The 18,381-nt window shown below is 47.9% G+C and overlaps 12 non-coding genes across 12 annotated transcripts; all 12 read right to left on the bottom strand.

The window, feature by feature from the left end:
• Positions 1 to 1,141: 1,141 nt before the first annotated feature.
• LOC142688785 (U2 spliceosomal RNA) lies at positions 1,142 to 1,332 on the bottom strand. Its single transcript, XR_012857837.1, has one exon. It is a non-coding gene; the product is annotated as a U2 spliceosomal RNA (small nuclear RNA).
• Positions 1,333 to 2,612: 1,280 nt separating this feature from the next.
• Positions 2,613 to 2,803, bottom strand: LOC142688561 (U2 spliceosomal RNA). Its single transcript, XR_012857633.1, has one exon. It is a non-coding gene; the product is annotated as a U2 spliceosomal RNA (small nuclear RNA).
• A 1,296-nt stretch (positions 2,804 to 4,099) lies between these two features.
• On the bottom strand, positions 4,100 to 4,290 carry LOC142688772 (U2 spliceosomal RNA). Its single transcript, XR_012857825.1, has one exon. It is a non-coding gene; the product is annotated as a U2 spliceosomal RNA (small nuclear RNA).
• A 1,288-nt stretch (positions 4,291 to 5,578) lies between these two features.
• LOC142688560 (U2 spliceosomal RNA) lies at positions 5,579 to 5,769 on the bottom strand. The gene has a single exon (XR_012857632.1). It is a non-coding gene; the product is annotated as a U2 spliceosomal RNA (small nuclear RNA).
• Positions 5,770 to 7,045: 1,276 nt separating this feature from the next.
• On the bottom strand, positions 7,046 to 7,236 carry LOC142688558 (U2 spliceosomal RNA). The gene has a single exon (XR_012857631.1). It is a non-coding gene; the product is annotated as a U2 spliceosomal RNA (small nuclear RNA).
• A 1,288-nt stretch (positions 7,237 to 8,524) lies between these two features.
• Positions 8,525 to 8,715, bottom strand: LOC142688557 (U2 spliceosomal RNA). The gene has a single exon (XR_012857630.1). It is a non-coding gene; the product is annotated as a U2 spliceosomal RNA (small nuclear RNA).
• A 1,292-nt stretch (positions 8,716 to 10,007) lies between these two features.
• LOC142688555 (U2 spliceosomal RNA) lies at positions 10,008 to 10,198 on the bottom strand. The gene has a single exon (XR_012857628.1). It is a non-coding gene; the product is annotated as a U2 spliceosomal RNA (small nuclear RNA).
• Positions 10,199 to 11,490: 1,292 nt separating this feature from the next.
• On the bottom strand, positions 11,491 to 11,681 carry LOC142688787 (U2 spliceosomal RNA). Its single transcript, XR_012857839.1, has one exon. It is a non-coding gene; the product is annotated as a U2 spliceosomal RNA (small nuclear RNA).
• Positions 11,682 to 12,961: 1,280 nt separating this feature from the next.
• On the bottom strand, positions 12,962 to 13,152 carry LOC142688554 (U2 spliceosomal RNA). The gene has a single exon (XR_012857627.1). It is a non-coding gene; the product is annotated as a U2 spliceosomal RNA (small nuclear RNA).
• A 1,276-nt stretch (positions 13,153 to 14,428) lies between these two features.
• On the bottom strand, positions 14,429 to 14,619 carry LOC142688553 (U2 spliceosomal RNA). Its single transcript, XR_012857626.1, has one exon. It is a non-coding gene; the product is annotated as a U2 spliceosomal RNA (small nuclear RNA).
• Positions 14,620 to 15,919: 1,300 nt separating this feature from the next.
• On the bottom strand, positions 15,920 to 16,110 carry LOC142688552 (U2 spliceosomal RNA). Its single transcript, XR_012857625.1, has one exon. It is a non-coding gene; the product is annotated as a U2 spliceosomal RNA (small nuclear RNA).
• Positions 16,111 to 17,414: 1,304 nt separating this feature from the next.
• Positions 17,415 to 17,605, bottom strand: LOC142688551 (U2 spliceosomal RNA). The gene has a single exon (XR_012857624.1). It is a non-coding gene; the product is annotated as a U2 spliceosomal RNA (small nuclear RNA).
• Positions 17,606 to 18,381: the final 776 nt, after the last annotated feature.

Genomic DNA, 18,381 nt, shown 5'->3' with positions numbered 1-18,381 from the left:
AGGCCGGAGAGGAAGCCAGACAGGATTTGCTTCTTTTGCTTGCACCACAATGCAGTGCTGAAAGAGGAGGAATCTACATAAAAACGCCTTCCTGGCAACGCCCAAATGCCCTGCTGCCATGCAGATAAACACTGGCAGCGGCAGCAAGTGCATGCCCACAGCCACCCCTTGTTCCTTCACACCTTGTATCAGCTGTAATCCAGTCCAGTCCAGTGCTGCCTGCTGAGCAGCACTGACCAACACTGCCTGGGCCCAGGCTTTTATCTCTGAGGCCCCATTATGATGTCAGAAAGCTGGCTCTGGAATCCTGAGGGCTCCACTATGACACGTGCAAAGTTCCGTCTGAACTTTATATAAGACGGTGAGGCTCAGTCAGTCACTCAGTGTTGCCTGAGAGGGCAACACTGCAACAGCCGGCCGCCAGGCTGTCTTTTTTTTGCACAGCTAGTTGCCTCCAGGAGGCCACAAGAGGGAGACAAGGGACTGCAAAATGGAAAATAGGCATCCACCAACTTTACAGACAACTTCTCCTTGCTCCTACAACCTCCATCCTTGCACAGTTTGTTATTCTTCTAGGTAACATAGTAACAAATCCAAATTGCTGCTCTCTTTGTAGGCAAGCAAGGCTTTGTTGCAACTGCAATTCTTACTTCTTCTTGAAATGTAGGGACGACAGTACATTCCATCACATCCATCTAGTGTACACAGGTAGGTCCATTGTGGCGGGCAGGCGAGCGGGCGGGCTGCTTTATTGGCTGTTTGCTGTTCCCCTACTCCACTCCACTATTTGACTGTTGTGCTGCATCAATCAATCAATCAATCAATCAATCAATCAATCAATCAGTGGCTGGCTCAGGTGCAGCTCTTTAACTTACCTAAAAGGGAGGGCGGAGAGAAGACAAGGAAGGTGAATGAGGTGTTCCAATGTGAAATGCCGGAAACACAGAAACACAGACGACACACAACAAGAGGTGGCAATCTATTCATTAATTGCATTTAATCAATGAGCTCATTATCACTCATGCATTGTCCAACAGGTGTTGAAATAATGGGATTAAAAGGGGAGATCCCTTCAGAAAGACAGAAACAATAGCAAAGACAAAAAACACTTTTGGAATCTGCTTTTAGTCAACACATAAGGAAAGGGTGCTCCGGTCCTGGAAATACTGCAATACCAGGTCAATGCGTGGAGTGGACAGAGCAAGCTCTATTTCCATCTCCCTGTTCTAAAAATCCATTTAATATATGGTCCCCAGATAGGGGACGTATCAGATATTAAACTGATAAGAACAGATACTACACTTGATCTTAGCCAAAAGGCCGAGAAGCGATAACCCGAACGGGCCGCGCGTTGCCCGAGCCTGCCCGATACTGCTGTTCAGCCCTTGCAGCGATTCAGCCTACTTCTAGGCAATTCCATGGGGCCCTGCAGGCTCACACACTCACAGCTACACGGGAGGTGAATAAAGGCCGGAGAGGAAGCCAGACAGGATTTGCTTCTTTTGCTTGCACCACAATGCAGTGCTGAAAGAGGAGGAATCTACATAAAAACGCCTTCCTGGCAACGCCCAAATGCCCTGCTGCCATGCAGATAAACACTGGCAGCGGCAGCAAGTGCATGCCCACAGCCACCCCTTGTTCCTTCACACCTTGTATCAGCTGTAATCCAGTCCAGTCCAGTGCTGCCTGCTGAGCAGCACTGACCAACACTGCCTGGGCCCAGGCTTTTATCTCTGAGGCCCCATTATGATGTCAGAAAGCTGGCTCTGGAATCCTGAGGGCTCCACTATGACACGTGCAAAGTTCCGTCTGAACTTTATATAAGACGGTGAGGCTCAGTCAGTCACTCAGTGTTGCCTGAGAGGGCAACACTGCAACAGCCGGCCGCCAGGCTGTCTTTTTTTTGCACAGCTAGTTGCCTCCAGGAGGCCACAAGAGGGAGACAAGGGACTGCAAAATGGAAAATAGGCATCCACCAACTTTACAGACAACTTCTCCTTGCTCCTACAACCTCCATCCTTGCACAGTTTGTTATTCTTCTAGGTAACATAGTAACAAATCCAAATTGCTGCTCTCTTTGTAGGCAAGCAAGGCTTTGTTGCAACTGCAATTCTTACTTCTTCTTGAAATGCAGGGACGACAGTACATTCCATCACATCCATCTAGTGTACACAGGTAGGTCCATTGTGGCGGGCAGGCGAGCGGGCGGGCTGCTTTATTGGCTGTTTGCTGTTCCCCTACTCCACTCCACTATTTGACTGTTGTGCTGCATCAATCAATCAATCAATCAATCAATCAATCAATCAATCAATCAGTGGCTGGCTCAGGTGCAGCTCTTTAACTTACCTAAAAGGGAGGGCGGAGAGAAGACAAGGAAGGTGAATGAGGTGTTCCAATGTGAAATGCCGGAAACACAGAAACACAGACGACACACAACAAGAGGTGGCAATCTATTCATTAATTGCATTTAATCAATGAGCTCATTATCACTCATGCATTGTCCAACAGGTGTTGAAATAATGGGATTAAAAGGGGAGATCCCTTCAGAAAGACAGAAACAATAGCAAAGACAAAAAACACTTTTGGAATCTGCTTTTAGTCAACACATAAGGAAAGGGTGCACCGGTCCTGGAAATACTGCAATACCAGGTCAATGCGTGGAGTGGACAGAGCAAGCTCTATTTCCATCTCCCTGTTCTAAAAATCCATTTAATATATGGTCCCCAGATAGGGGACGTATCAGATATTAAACTGATAAGAACAGATACTACACTTGATCTTAGCCAAAAGGCCGAGAAGCGATAACCCGAACGGGCCGCGCGTTGCCCGAGCCTGCCCGATACTGCTGTTCAGCCCTTGCAGCGATTCAGCCTACTTCTAGGCAATTCCATGGGGCCCTGCAGGCTCACACACTCACAGCTACACGGGAGGTGAATAAAGGCCGGAGAGGAAGCCAGACAGGATTTGCTTCTTTTGCTTGCACCACAATGCAGTGCTGAAAGAGGAGGAATCTACATAAAAACGCCTTCCTGGCAACGCCCAAATGCCCTGCTGCCATGCAGATAAACACTGGCAGCGGCAGCAAGTGCATGCCCACAGCCACCCCTTGTTCCTTCACACCTTGTATCAGCTGTAATCCAGTCCAGTCCAGTGCTGCCTGCTGAGCAGCACTGACCAACACTGCCTGGGCCCAGGCTTTTATCTCTGAGGCCCCATTATGATGTCAGAAAGCTGGCTCTGGAATCCTGAGGGCTCCACTATGACACGTGCAAAGTTCCGTCTGAACTTTATATAAGACGGTGAGGCTCAGTCAGTCACTCAGTGTTGCCTAAGAGGGCAACACTGCAACAGCCGGCCGCCAGGCTGTCTTTTTTTTGCACAGCTAGTTGCCTCCAGGAGGCCACAAGAGGCAGACAAGGGACTGCAAAATGGAAAATAGGCATCCACCAACTTTACAGACAACTTCTCCTTGCTCCTACAACCTCCATCCTTGCACAGTTTGTTATTCTTCTAGGTAACATAGTAACAAATCCAAATTGCTGCTCTCTTTGTAGGCAAGCAAGGCTTTGTTGCAACTGCAATTCTTACTTCTTCTTGAAATGTAGGGACGACAGTACATTCCATCACATCCATCTAGTGTACACAGGTAGGTCCATTGTGGCGGGCAGGCGAGCGGGCGGGCTGCTTTATTGGCTGTTTGCTGTTCCCCTACTCCACTCCACTATTTGACTGTTGTTCTGCATCAATCAATCAATCAATCAATCAATCAATCAATCAATCAATCAATCAATCAATCAATCAGTGGCTGGCTCAGGTGCAGCTCTTTAACTTACCTAAAAGGGAGGGCGGAGAGAAGACAAGGAAGGTGAATGAGGTGTTCCAATGTGAAATGCCGGAAACACAGAAACACAGACGACACACAACAAGAGGTGGCAATCTATTCATTAATTGCATTTAATCAATGAGCTCATTATCACTCATGCATTGTCCAACAGGTGTTGAAATAATGGGATTAAAAGGGGAGATCCCTTCAGAAAGACAGAAACAATAGCAAAGACAAAAAACACTTTTGGAATCTGCTTTTAGTCAACACATAAGGAAAGGGTGCACCAGTCCTGGAAATACTGCAATACCAGGTCAATGCGTGGAGTGGACAGAGCAAGCTCTATTTCCATCTCCCTGTTCTAAAAATCCATTTAATATATGGTCCCCAGATAGGGGACGTATCAGATATTAAACTGATAAGAACAGATACTACACTTGATCTTAGCCAAAAGGCCGAGAAGCGATAACCCGAACGGGCCGCGCGTTGCCCGAGCCTGCCCGATACTGCTGTTCAGCCCTTGCAGCGATTCAGCCTACTTCTAGGCAATTCCATGGGGCCCTGCAGGCTCACACACTCACAGCTACACGGGAGGTGAATAAAGGCCGGAGAGGAAGCCAGACAGGATTTGCTTCTTTTGCTTGCACCACAATGCAGTGCTGAAAGAGGAGGAATCTACATAAAAACGCCTTCCTGGCAACGCCCAAATGCCCTGCTGCCATGCAGATAAACACTGGCAGCGGCAGCAAGTGCATGCCCACAGCCACCCCTTGTTCCTTCACACCTTGTATCAGCTGTAATCCAGTCCAGTCCAGTGCTGCCTGCTGAGCAGCACTGACCAACACTGCCTGGGCCCAGGCTTTTATCTCTGAGGCCCCATTATGATGTCAGAAAGCTGGCTCTGGAATCCTGAGGGCTCCACTATGACACGTGCAAAGTTCCGTCTGAACTTTATATAAGACGGTGAGGCTCAGTCAGTCACTCAGTGTTGCCTGAGAGGGCAACACTGCAACAGCCGGCCGCCAGGCTGTCTTTTTTTTGCACAGCTAGTTGCCTCCAGGAGGCCACAAGAGGGAGACAAGGGACTGCAAAATGGAAAATAGGCATCCACCAACTTTACAGACAACTTCTCCTTGCTCCTACAACCTCCATCCTTGCACAGTTTGTTATTCTTCTAGGTAACATAGTAACAAATCCAAATTGCTGCTCTCTTTGTAGGCAAGCAAGGCTTTGTTGCAACTGCAATTCTTACTTCTTCTTGAAATGCAGGGACGACAGTACATTCCATCACATCCATCTAGTGTACACAGGTAGGTCCATTGTGGCGGGCAGGCGAGCGGGCGGGCTGCTTTATTGGCTGTTTGCTGTTCCCCTACTCCACTCCACTATTTGACTGTTGTGCTGCATCAATCAATCAATCAATCAATCAATCAATCAATCAATCAATCAATCAATCAGTGGCTGGCTCAGGTGCAGCTCTTTAACTTACCTAAAAGGGAGGGCGGAGAGAAGACAAGGAAGGTGAATGAGGTGTTCCAATGTGAAATGCCGGAAACACAGAAACACAGACGACACACAACAAGAGGTGGCAATCTATTCATTAATTGCATTTAATCAATGAGCTCATTATCACTCATGCATTGTCCAACAGGTGTTGAAATAATGGGATTAAAAGGGGAGATCCCTTCAGAAAGACAGAAACAATAGCAAAGACAAAAAACACTTTTGGAATCTGCTTTTAGTCAACACATAAGGAAAGGGTGCACCGGTCCTGGAAATACTGCAATACCAGGTCAATGCGTGGAGTGGACAGAGCAAGCTCTATTTCCATCTCCCTGTTCTAAAAATCCATTTAATATATGGTCCCCAGATAGGGGACGTATCAGATATTAAACTGATAAGAACAGATACTACACTTGATCTTAGCCAAAAGGCCGAGAAGCGATAACCCGAACGGGCCGCGCGTTGCCCGAGCCTGCCCGATACTGCTGTTCAGCCCTTGCAGCGATTCAGCCTACTTCTAGGCAATTCCATGGGGCCCTGCAGGCTCACACACTCACAGCTACACGGGAGGTGAATAAAGGCCGGAGAGGAAGCCAGACAGGATTTGCTTCTTTTGCTTGCACCACAATGCAGTGCTGAAAGAGGAGGAATCTACATAAAAACACCTTCCTGGCAACGCCCAAATGCCCTGCTGCCATGCAGATAAACACTGGCAGCGGCAGCAAGTGCATGCCCACAGCCACCCCTTGTTCCTTCACACCTTGTATCAGCTGTAATCCAGTCCAGTCCAGTGCTGCCTGCTGAGCAGCACTGACCAACACTGCCTGGGCCCAGGCTTTTATCTCTGAGGCCCCATTATGATGTCAGAAAGCTGGCTCTGGAATCCTGAGGGCTCCACTATGACACGTGCAAAGTTCCGTCTGAACTTTATATAAGACGGTGAGGCTCAGTCAGTCACTCAGTGTTGCCTGAGAGGGCAACACTGCAACAGCCGGCCGCCAGGCTGTCTTTTTTTTGCACAGCTAGTTGCCTCCAGGAGGCCACAAGAGGGAGACAAGGGACTGCAAAATGGAAAATAGGCATCCACCAACTTTACAGACAACTTCTCCTTGCTCCTACAACCTCCATCCTTGCACAGTTTGTTATTCTTCTAGGTAACATAGTAACAAATCCAAATTGCTGCTCTCTTTGTAGGCAAGCAAGGCTTTGTTGCAACTGCAATTCTTACTTCTTCTTGAAATGTAGGGACGACAGTACATTCCATCACATCCATCTAGTGTACACAGGTAGGTCCATTGTGGCGGGCAGGCGAGCGGGCGGGCTGCTTTATTGGCTGTTTGCTGTTCCCCTACTCCACTCCACTATTTGACTGTTGTGCTGCATCAATCAATCAATCAATCAATCAATCAATCAATCAATCAGTGGCTGGCTCAGGTGCAGCTCTTTAACTTACCTAAAAGGGAGGGCGGAGAGAAGACAAGGAAGGTGAATGAGGTGTTCCAATGTGAAATGCCGGAAACACAGAAACACAGACGACACACAACAAGAGGTGGCAATCTATTCATTAATTGCATTTAATCAATGAGCTCATTATCACTCATGCATTGTCCAACAGGTGTTGAAATAATGGGATTAAAAGGGGAGATCCCTTCAGAAAGACAGAAACAATAGCAAAGACAAAAAACACTTTTGGAATCTGCTTTTAGTCAACACATAAGGAAAGGGTGCACCGGTCCTGGAAATACTGCAATACCAGGTCAATGCGTGGAGTGGACAGAGCAAGCTCTATTTCCATCTCCCTGTTCTAAAAATCCATTTAATATATGGTCCCCAGATAGGGGACGTATCAGATATTAAACTGATAAGAACAGATACTACACTTGATCTTAGCCAAAAGGCCGAGAAGCGATAACCCGAACGGGCCGCGCGTTGCCCGAGCCTGCCCGATACTGCTGTTCAGCCCTTGCAGCGATTCAGCCTACTTCTAGGCAATTCCATGGGGCCCTGCAGGCTCACACACTCACAGCTACACGGGAGGTGAATAAAGGCCGGAGAGGAAGCCAGACAGGATTTGCTTCTTTTGCTTGCACCACAATGCAGTGCTGAAAGAGGAGGAATCTACATAAAAACACCTTCCTGGCAACGCCCAAATGCCCTGCTGCCATGCAGATAAACACTGGCAGCGGCAGCAAGTGCATGCCCACAGCCACCCCTTGTTCCTTCACACCTTGTATCAGCTGTAATCCAGTCCAGTCCAGTGCTGCCTGCTGAGCAGCACTGACCAACACTGCCTGGGCCCAGGCTTTTATCTCTGAGGCCCCATTATGATGTCAGAAAGCTGGCTCTGGAATCCTGAGGGCTCCACTATGACACGTGCAAAGTTCCGTCTGAACTTTATATAAGACGGTGAGGCTCAGTCAGTCACTCAGTGTTGCCTGAGAGGGCAACACTGCAACAGCCGGCCGCCAGGCTGTCTTTTTTTTGCACAGCTAGTTGCCTCCAGGAGGCCACAAGAGGGAGACAAGGGACTGCAAAATGGAAAATAGGCATCCACCAACTTTACAGACAACTTCTCCTTGCTCCTACAACCTCCATCCTTGCACAGTTTGTTATTCTTCTAGGTAACATAGTAACAAATCCAAATTGCTGCTCTCTTTGTAGGCAAGCAAGGCTTTGTTGCAACTGCAATTCTTACTTCTTCTTGAAATGTAGGGACGACAGTACATTCCATCACATCCATCTAGTGTACACAGGTAGGTCCATTGTGGCGGGCAGGCGAGCGGGCGGGCTGCTTTATTGGCTGTTTGCTGTTCCCCTACTCCACTCCACTATTTGACTGTTGTGCTGCATCAATCAATCAATCAATCAATCAATCAATCAATCAATCAAGCAATCAATCAGTGGCTGGCTCAGGTGCAGCTCTTTAACTTACCTAAAAGGGAGGGCGGAGAGAAGACAAGGAAGGTGAATGAGGTGTTCCAATGTGAAATGCCGGAAACACAGAAACACAGACGACACACAACAAGAGGTGGCAATCTATTCATTAATTGCATTTAATCAATGAGCTCATTATCACTCATGCATTGTCCAACAGGTGTTGAAATAATGGGATTAAAAGGGGAGATCCCTTCAGAAAGACAGAAACAATAGCAAAGACAAAAAACACTTTTGGAATCTGCTTTTAGTCAACACATAAGGAAAGGGTGCACCGGTCCTGGAAATACTGCAATACCAGGTCAATGCGTGGAGTGGACAGAGCAAGCTCTATTTCCATCTCCCTGTTCTAAAAATCCATTTAATATATGGTCCCCAGATAGGGGACGTATCAGATATTAAACTGATAAGAACAGATACTACACTTGATCTTAGCCAAAAGGCCGAGAAGCGATAACCCGAACGGGCCGCGCATTGCCCGAGCCTGCCCGATACTGCTGTTCAGCCCTTGCAGCGATTCAGCCTACTTCTAGGCAATTCCATGGGGCCCTGCAGGCTCACACACTCACAGCTACACGGGAGGTGAATAAAGGCCGGAGAGGAAGCCAGACAGGATTTGCTTCTTTTGCTTGCACCACAATGCAGTGCTGAAAGAGGAGGAATCTACATAAAAACGCCTTCCTGGCAACGCCCAAATGCCCTGCTGCCATGCAGATAAACACTGGCAGCGGCAGCAAGTGCATGCCCACAGCCACCCCTTGTTCCTTCACACCTTGTATCAGCTGTAATCCAGTCCAGTCCAGTGCTGCCTGCTGAGCAGCACTGACCAACACTGCCTGGGCCCAGGCTTTTATCTCTGAGGCCCCATTATGATGTCAGAAAGCTGGCTCTGGAATCCTGAGGGCTCCACTATGACACGTGCAAAGTTCCGTCTGAACTTTATATAAGACGGTGAGGCTCAGTCAGTCACTCAGTGTTGCCTGAGAGGGCAACACTGCAACAGCCGGCCGCCAGGCTGTCTTTTTTTTGCACAGCTAGTTGCCTCCAGGAGGCCACAAGAGGGAGACAAGGGACTGCAAAATGGAAAATAGGCATCCACCAACTTTACAGACAACTTCTCCTTGCTCCTACAACCTCCATCCTTGCACAGTTTGTTATTCTTCTAGGTAACATAGTAACAAATCCAAATTGCTGCTCTCTTTGTAGGCAAGCAAGGCTTTGTTGCAACTGCAATTCTTACTTCTTCTTGAAATGTAGGGACGACAGTACATTCCATCACATCCATCTAGTGTACACAGGTAGGTCCATTGTGGCGGGCAGGCGAGCGGGCGGGCTGCTTTATTGGCTGTTTGCTGTTCCCCTACTCCACTCCACTATTTGACTGTTGTGCTGCATCAATCAATCAATCAATCAATCAATCAATCAATCAATCAATCAATCAATCAATCAGTGGCTGGCTCAGGTGCAGCTCTTTAACTTACCTAAAAGGGAGGGCGGAGAGAAGACAAGGAAGGTGAATGAGGTGTTCCAATGTGAAATGCCAGAAACACAGAAACACAGACGACACACAACAAGAGGTGGCAATCTATTCATTAATTGCATTTAATCAATGAGCTCATTATCACTCATGCATTGTCCAACAGGTGTTGAAATAATGGGATTAAAAGGGGAGATCCCTTCAGAAAGACAGAAACAATAGCAAAGACAAAAAACACTTTTGGAATCTGCTTTTAGTCAACACATAAGGAAAGGGTGCACCGGTCCTGGAAATACTGCAATACCAGGTCAATGCGTGGAGTGGACAGAGCAAGCTCTATTTCCATCTCCCTGTTCTAAAAATCCATTTAATATATGGTCCCCAGATAGGGGACGTATCAGATATTAAACTGATAAGAACAGATACTACACTTGATCTTAGCCAAAAGGCCGAGAAGCGATAACCCGAACGGGCCGCGCGTTGCCCGAGCCTGCCCGATACTGCTGTTCAGCCCTTGCAGCGATTCAGCCTACTTCTAGGCAATTCCATGGGGCCCTGCAGGCTCACACACTCACAGCTACACGGGAGGTGAATAAAGGCCGGAGAGGAAGCCAGACAGGATTTGCTTCTTTTGCTTGCACCACAATGCAGTGCTGAAAGAGGAGGAATCTACATAAAAACGCCTTCCTGGCAACGCCCAAATGCCCTGCTGCCATGCAGATAAACACTGGCAGCGGCAGCAAGTGCATGCCCACAGCCACCCCTTGTTCCTTCACACCTTGTATCAGCTGTAATCCAGTCCAGTCCAGTGCTGCCTGCTGAGCAGCACTGACCAACACTGCCTGGGCCCAGGCTTTTATCTCTGAGGCCCCATTATGATGTCAGAAAGCTGGCTCTGGAATCCTGAGGGCTCCACTATGACACGTGCAAAGTTCCGTCTGAACTTTATATAAGACGGTGAGGCTCAGTCAGTCACTCAGTGTTGCCTGAGAGGGCAACACTGCAACAGCCGGCCGCCAGGCTGTCTTTTTTTTGCACAGCTAGTTGCCTCCAGGAGGCCACAAGAGGGAGACAAGGGACTGCAAAATGGAAAATAGGCATCCACCAACTTTACAGACAACTTCTCCTTGCTCCTACAACCTCCATCCTTGCACAGTTTGTTATTCTTCTAGGTAACATAGTAACAAATCCAAATTGCTGCTCTCTTTGTAGGCAAGCAAGGCTTTGTTGCAACTGCAATTCTTACTTCTTCTTGAAATGTAGGGACGACAGTACATTCCATCACATCCATCTAGTGTACACAGGTAGGTCCATTGTGGCGGGCAGGCGAGCGGGCGGGCTGCTTTATTGGCTGTTTGCTGTTCCCCTACTCCACTCCACTATTTGACTGTTGTGCTGCATCAATCAATCAATCAATCAATCAATCAATCAATCAATCAATCAATCAATCAATCAGTGGCTGGCTCAGGTGCAGCTCTTTAACTTACCTAAAAGGGAGGGCAGAGAGAAGACAAGGAAGGTGAATGAGGTGTTCCAATGTGAAATGCCGGAAACACAGAAACACAGACGACACACAACAAGAGGTGGCAATCTATTCATTAATTGCATTTAATCAATGAGCTCATTATCACTCATGCATTGTCCAACAGGTGTTGAAATAATGGGATTAAAAGGGGAGATCCCTTCAGAAAGACAGAAACAATAGCAAAGACAAAAAACACTTTTGGAATCTGCTTTTAGTCAACACATAAGGAAAGGGTGCAACGGTCCTGGAAATACTGCAATACCAGGTCAATGCGTGGAGTGGACAGAGCAAGCTCTATTTCCATCTCCCTGTTCTAAAAATCCATTTAATATATGGTCCCCAGATAGGGGACGTATCAGATATTAAACTGATAAGAACAGATACTACACTTGATCTTAGCCAAAAGGCCGAGAAGCGATAACCCGAACGGGCCGCGCGTTGCCCGAGCCTGCCCGATACTGCTGTTCAGCCCTTGCAGCGATTCAGCCTACTTCTAGGCAATTCCATGGGGCCCTGCAGGCTCACACACTCACAGCTACACGGGAGGTGAATAAAGGCCGGAGAGGAAGCCAGACAGGATTTGCTTCTTTTGCTTGCACCACAATGCAGTGCTGAAAGAGGAGGAATCTACATAAAAACGCCTTCCTGGCAACGCCCAAATGCCCTGCTGCCATGCAGATAAACACTGGCAGCGGCAGCAAGTGCATGCCCACAGCCACCCCTTGTTCCTTCACACCTTGTATCAGCTGTAATCCAGTCCAGTCCAGTGCTGCCTGCTGAGCAGCACTGACCAACACTGCCTGGGCCCAGGCTTTTATCTCTGAGGCCCCATTATGATGTCAGAAAGCTGGCTCTGGAATCCTGAGGGCTCCACTATGACACGTGCAAAGTTCCGTCTGAACTTTATATAAGACGGTGAGGCTCAGTCAGTCACTCAGTGTTGCCTGAGAGGGCAACACTGCAACAGCCGGCCGCCAGGCTGTCTTTTTTTTGCACAGCTAGTTGCCTCCAGGAGGCCACAAGAGGGAGACAAGGGACTGCAAAATGGAAAATAGGCATCCACCAACTTTACAGACAACTTCTCCTTGCTCCTACAACCTCCATCCTTGCACAGTTTGTTATTCTTCTAGGTAACATAGTAACAAATCCAAATTGCTGCTCTCTTTGTAGGCAAGCAAGGCTTTGTTGCAACTGCAATTCTTACTTCTTCTTGAAATGTAGGGACGACAGTACATTCCATCACATCCATCTAGTGTACACAGGTAGGTCCATTGTGGCGGGCAGGCGAGCGGGCGGGCTGCTTTATTGGCTGTTTGCTGTTCCCCTACTCCACTCCACTATTTGACTGTTGTGCTGCATCAATCAATCAATCAATCAATCAATCAATCAATCAATCAATCAGTGGCTGGCTCAGGTGCAGCTCTTTAACTTACCTAAAAGGGAGGGCGGAGAGAAGACAAGGAAGGTGAATGAGGTGTTCCAATGTGAAATGCCGGAAACACAGAAACACAGACGACACACAACAAGAGGTGGCAATCTATTCATTAATTGCATTTAATCAATGAGCTCATTATCACTCATGCATTGTCCAACAGGTGTTGAAATAATGGGATTAAAAGGGGAGATCCCTTCAGAAAGACAGAAACAATAGCAAAGACAAAAAACACTTTTGGAATCTGCTTTTAGTCAACACATAAGGAAAGGGTGCACCGGTCCTGGAAATACTGCAATACCAGGTCAATGCGTGGAGTGGACAGAGCAAGCTCTATTTCCATCTCCCTGTTCTAAAAATCCATTTAATATATGGTCCCCAGATAGGGGACGTATCAGATATTAAACTGATAAGAACAGATACTACACTTGATCTTAGCCAAAAGGCCGAGAAGCGATAACCCGAACGGGCCGCGCGTTGCCCGAGCCTGCCCGATACTGCTGTTCAGCCCTTGCAGCGATTCAGCCTACTTCTAGGCAATTCCATGGGGCCCTGCAGGCTCACACACTCACAGCTACACGGGAGGTGAATAAAGGCCGGAGAGGAAGCCAGACAGGATTTGCTTCTTTTGCTTGCACCACAATGCAGTGCTGAAAGAGGAGGAATCTACATAAAAACGCCTTCCTGGCAACGCCCAAATGCCCTGCTGCCATGCAGATAAACACTGGCAGCGGCAGCAAGTGCATGCCCACAGCCACCCCTTGTTCCTTCACACCTTGTATCAGCTGTAATCCAGTCCAGTCCAGTGCTGCCTGCTGAGCAGCACTGACCAACACTGCCTGGGCCCAGGCTTTTATCTCTGAGGCCCCATTATGGTGTCAGAAAGCTGGCTCTGGAATCCTGAGGGCTCCACTATGACACGTGCAAAGTTCCGTCTGAACTTTATATAAGACGGTGAGGCTCAGTCAGTCACTCAGTGTTGCCTGAGAGGGCAACACTGCAACAGCCGGCCGCCAGGCTGTCTTTTTTTTGCACAGCTAGTTGCCTCCAGGAGGCCACAAGAGGGAGACAAGGGACTGCAAAATGGAAAATAGGCATCCACCAACTTTACAGACAACTTCTCCTTGCTCCTACAACCTCCATCCTTGCACAGTTTGTTATTCTTCTAGGTAACATAGTAACAAATCCAAATTGCTGCTCTCTTTGTAGGCAAGCAAGGCTTTGTTGCAACTGCAATTCTTACTTCTTCTTGAAATGTAGGGACGACAGTACATTCCATCACATCCATCTAGTGTACACAGGTAGGTCCATTGTGGCGGGCAGGCGAGCGGGCGGGCTGCTTTATTGGCTGTTTGCTGTTCCCCTACTCCACTCCACTATTTGACTGTTGTGCTGCATCAATCAATCAATCAATCAATCAATCAATCAATCAATCAGTGGCTGGCTCAGGTGCAGCTCTTTAACATACCTAAAAGGGAGGGCGGAGAGAAGACAAGGAAGGTGAATGAGGTGTTCCAATGTGAAATGCCGGAAACACAGAAACACAGACGACACACAACAAGAGGTGGCAATCTATTCATTAATTGCATTTAATCAATGAGCTCATTATCACTCATGCATTGTCCAACAGGTGTTGAAATAATGGGATTAAAAGGGGAGATCCCTTCAGAAAGACAGAAACAATAGCAAAGACAAAAAACACTTTTGGAATCTGCTTTTAGTCAACACATAAGGAAAGGGTGCACCGGTCCTGGAAATACTGCAATACCAGGTCAATGCGTGGAGTGGACAGAGCAAGCTCTATTTCCATCTCCCTGTTCTAAAAATCCATTTAATATATGGTCCCCAGATAGGGGACGTATCAGATATTAAACTGATAAGAACAGATACTACACTTGATCTTAGCCAAAAGGCCGAGAAGCGATAACCCGAACGGGCCGCGCGTTGCCCGAGCCTGCCCGATACTGCTGTTCAGCCCTTGCAGCGATTCAGCCTACTTCTAGGCAATTCCATGGGGCCCTGCAGGCTCACACACTCACAGCTACACGGGAGGTGAATAAAGGCCGGAGAGGAAGCCAGACAGGATTTGCTTCTTTTGCTTGCACCACAATGCAGTGCTGAAAGAGGAGGAATCTACATAAAAACGCCTTCCTGGCAACGCCCAAATGCCCTGCTGCCATGCAGATAAACACTGGCAGCGGCAGCAAGTGCATGCCCACAGCCACCCCTTGTTCCTTCACACCTTGTATCAGCTGTAATCCAGTCCAGTCCAGTGCTGCCTGCTGAGCAGCACTGACCAACACTGCCTGGGCCCAGGCTTTTATCTCTGAGGCCCCATTATGATGTCAGAAAGCTGGCTCTGGAATCCTGAGGGCTCCACTATGACACGTGCAAAGTTCCGTCTGAACTTTATATAAGACGGTGAGGCTCAGTCAGTCACTCAGTGTTGCCTGAGAGGGCAACACTGCAACAGCCGGCCGCCAGGCTGTCTTTTTTTTGCACAGCTAGTTGCCTCCAGGAGGCCACAAGAGGGAGACAAGGGACTGCAAAATGGAAAATAGGCATCCACCAACTTTACAGACAACTTCTCCTTGCTCCTACAACCTCCATCCTTGCACAGTTTGTTATTCTTCTAGGTAACATAGTAACAAATCCAAATTGCTGCTCTCTTTGTAGGCAAGCAAGGCTTTGTTGCAACTGCAATTCTTACTTCTTCTTGAAATGTAGGGACGACAGTACATTCCATCACATCCATCTAGTGTACACAGGTAGGTCCATTGTGGCGGGCAGGCGAGCGGGCGGGCTGCTTTATTGGCTGTTTGCTGTTCCCCTACTCCACTCCACTATTTGACTGTTGTGCTGCATCAATCAATCAATCAATCAATCAATCAATCAATCAATCAATCAATCAATCAATCAATCAATCAGTGGCTGGCTCAGGTGCAGCTCTTTAACTTACCTAAAAGGGAGGGCGGAGAGAAGACAAGGAAGGTGAATGAGGTGTTCCAATGTGAAATGCCGGAAACACAGAAACACAGACGACACACAACAAGAGGTGGCAATCTATTCATTAATTGCATTTAATCAATGAGCTCATTATCACTCATGCATTGTCCAACAGGTGTTGAAATAATGGGATTAAAAGGGGAGATCCCTTCAGAAAGACAGAAACAATAGCAAAGACAAAAAACACTTTTGGAATCTGCTTTTAGTCAACACATAAGGAAAGGGTGCACCGGTCCTGGAAATACTGCAATACCAGGTCAATGCGTGGAGTGGACAGAGCAAGCTCTATTTCCATCTCCCTGTTCTAAAAATCCATTTAATATATGGTCCCCAGATAGGGGACGTATCAGATATTAAACTGATAAGAACAGATACTACACTTGATCTTAGCCAAAAGGCCGAGAAGCGATAACCCGAACGGGCCGCGCGTTGCCCGAGCCTGCCCGATACTGCTGTTCAGCCCTTGCAGCGATTCAGCCTACTTCTAGGCAATTCCATGGGGCCCTGCAGGCTCACACACTCACAGCTACACGGGAGGTGAATAAAGGCCGGAGAGGAAGCCAGACAGGATTTGCTTCTTTTGCTTGCACCACAATGCAGTGCTGAAAGAGGAGGAATCTACATAAAAACGCCTTCCTGGCAACGCCCAAATGCCCTGCTGCCATGCAGATAAACACTGGCAGCGGCAGCAAGTGCATGCCCACAGCCACCCCTTGTTCCTTCACACCTTGTATCAGCTGTAATCCAGTCCAGTCCAGTGCTGCCTGCTGAGCAGCACTGACCAACACTGCCTGGGCCCAGGCTTTTATCTCTGAGGCCCCATTATGATGTCAGAAAGCTGGCTCTGGAATCCTGAGGGCTCCACTATGACACGTGCAAAGTTCCGTCTGAACTTTATATAAGACGGTGAGGCTCAGTCAGTCACTCAGTGTTGCCTGAGAGGGCAACACTGCAACAGCCGGCCGCCAGGCTGTCTTTTTTTTGCACAGCTAGTTGCCTCCAGGAGGCCACAAGAGGGAGACAAGGGACTGCAAAATGGAAAATAGGCATCCACCAACTTTACAGACAACTTCTCCTTGCTCCTACAACCTCCATCCTTGCACAGTTTGTTATTCTTCTAGGTAACATAGTAACAAATCCAAATTGCTGCTCTCTTTGTAGGCAAGCAAGGCTTTGTTGCAACTGCAATTCTTACTTCTTCTTGAAATGTAGGGACAACAGTACATTCCATCACATCCATCTAGTGTACACAGGTAGGTCCATTGTGGCGGGCAGGCGAGCGGGCGGGCTGCTTTATTGGCTGTTTGCTGTTCCCCTACTCCACTCCACTATTTGACTGTTGTGCTGCATCAATCAATCAATCAATCAATCAATCAATCAATCAATCAATCAATCAATCAATCAATCAATCAATCAGTGGCTGGCTCAGGTGCAGCTCTTTAACTTACCTAAAAGGGAGGGCGGAGAGAAGACAAGGAAGGTGAATGAGGTGTTCCAATGTGAAATGCCGGTAACACAGAAACACAGACGACACACAACAAGAGGTGGCAATCTATTCATTAATTGCATTTAATCAATGAGCTCATTATCACTCATGCATTGTCCAACAGGTGTTGAAATAATGGGATTAAAAGGGGAGATCCCTTCAGAAAGACAGAAACAATAGCAAAGACAAAAAACACTTTTGGAATCTGCTTTTAGTCAACACATAAGGAAAGGGTGCACCGGTCCTGGAAATACTGCAATACCAGGTCAATGCGTGGAGTGGACAGAGCAAGCTCTATTTCCATCTCCCTGTTCTAAAAATCCATTTAATATATGGTCCCCAGATAGGGGACGTATCAGATATTAAACTGATAAGAACAGATACTACACTTGATCTTAGCCAAAAGGCCGAGAAGCGATAACCCGAACGGGCCGCGCGTTGCCCGAGCCTGCCCGATACTGCTGTTCAGCCCTTGGAGCGATTCAGCCTACTTCTAGGCAATTCCATGGGGCCCTGCAGGCTCACACACTCACAGCTACACGGGAGGTGAATAAAGGCCGGAGAGGAAGCCAGACAGGATTTGCTTCTTTTGCTTGCACCACAATGCAGTGCTGAAAGAGGAGGAATCTACATAAAAACGCCTTCCTGGCAACGCCCAAATGCCCTGCTGCCATGCAGATAAACACTGGCAGCGGCAGCAAGTGCATGCCCACAGCCACCCCTTGTTCCTTCACACCTTGTATCAGCTGTAATCCAGTCCAGTCCAGTGCTGCCTGCTGAGCAGCACTGACCAACACTGCCTGGGCCCAGGCTTTTATCTCTGAGGCCCCATTATGATGTCAGAAAGCTGGCTCTGGAATCCTGAGGGCTCCACTATGACACGTGCAAAGTTCCGTCTGAACTTTATATAAGACGGTGAGGCTCAGTCAGTCACTCAGTGTTGCCTGAGAGGGCAACACTGCAACAGCCGGCCGCCAGGCTGTCTTTTTTTTGCACAGCTAGTTGCCTCCAGGAGGCCACAAGAGGGAGACAAGGGACTGCAAAATGGAAAATAGGCATCCACCAACTTTACAGACAACTTCTCCTTGCTCCTACAACCTCCATCCTTGCACAGTTTGTTATTCTTCTAGGTAACATAGTAACAAATCCAAATTGCTGCTCTCTTTGTAGGCAAGCAAGGCTTTGTTGCAACTGC

Source organism: Rhinoderma darwinii (assembly GCF_050947455.1).
Source record: "Rhinoderma darwinii isolate aRhiDar2 chromosome 5 unlocalized genomic scaffold, aRhiDar2.hap1 SUPER_5_unloc_26, whole genome shotgun sequence".
Classification (NCBI taxonomy): domain Eukaryota; kingdom Metazoa; phylum Chordata; class Amphibia; order Anura; family Rhinodermatidae; genus Rhinoderma; species Rhinoderma darwinii.
Note: the sequence above shows the minus strand (reverse complement) of the source record. Positions and strands in the feature narration are given on the sequence as shown.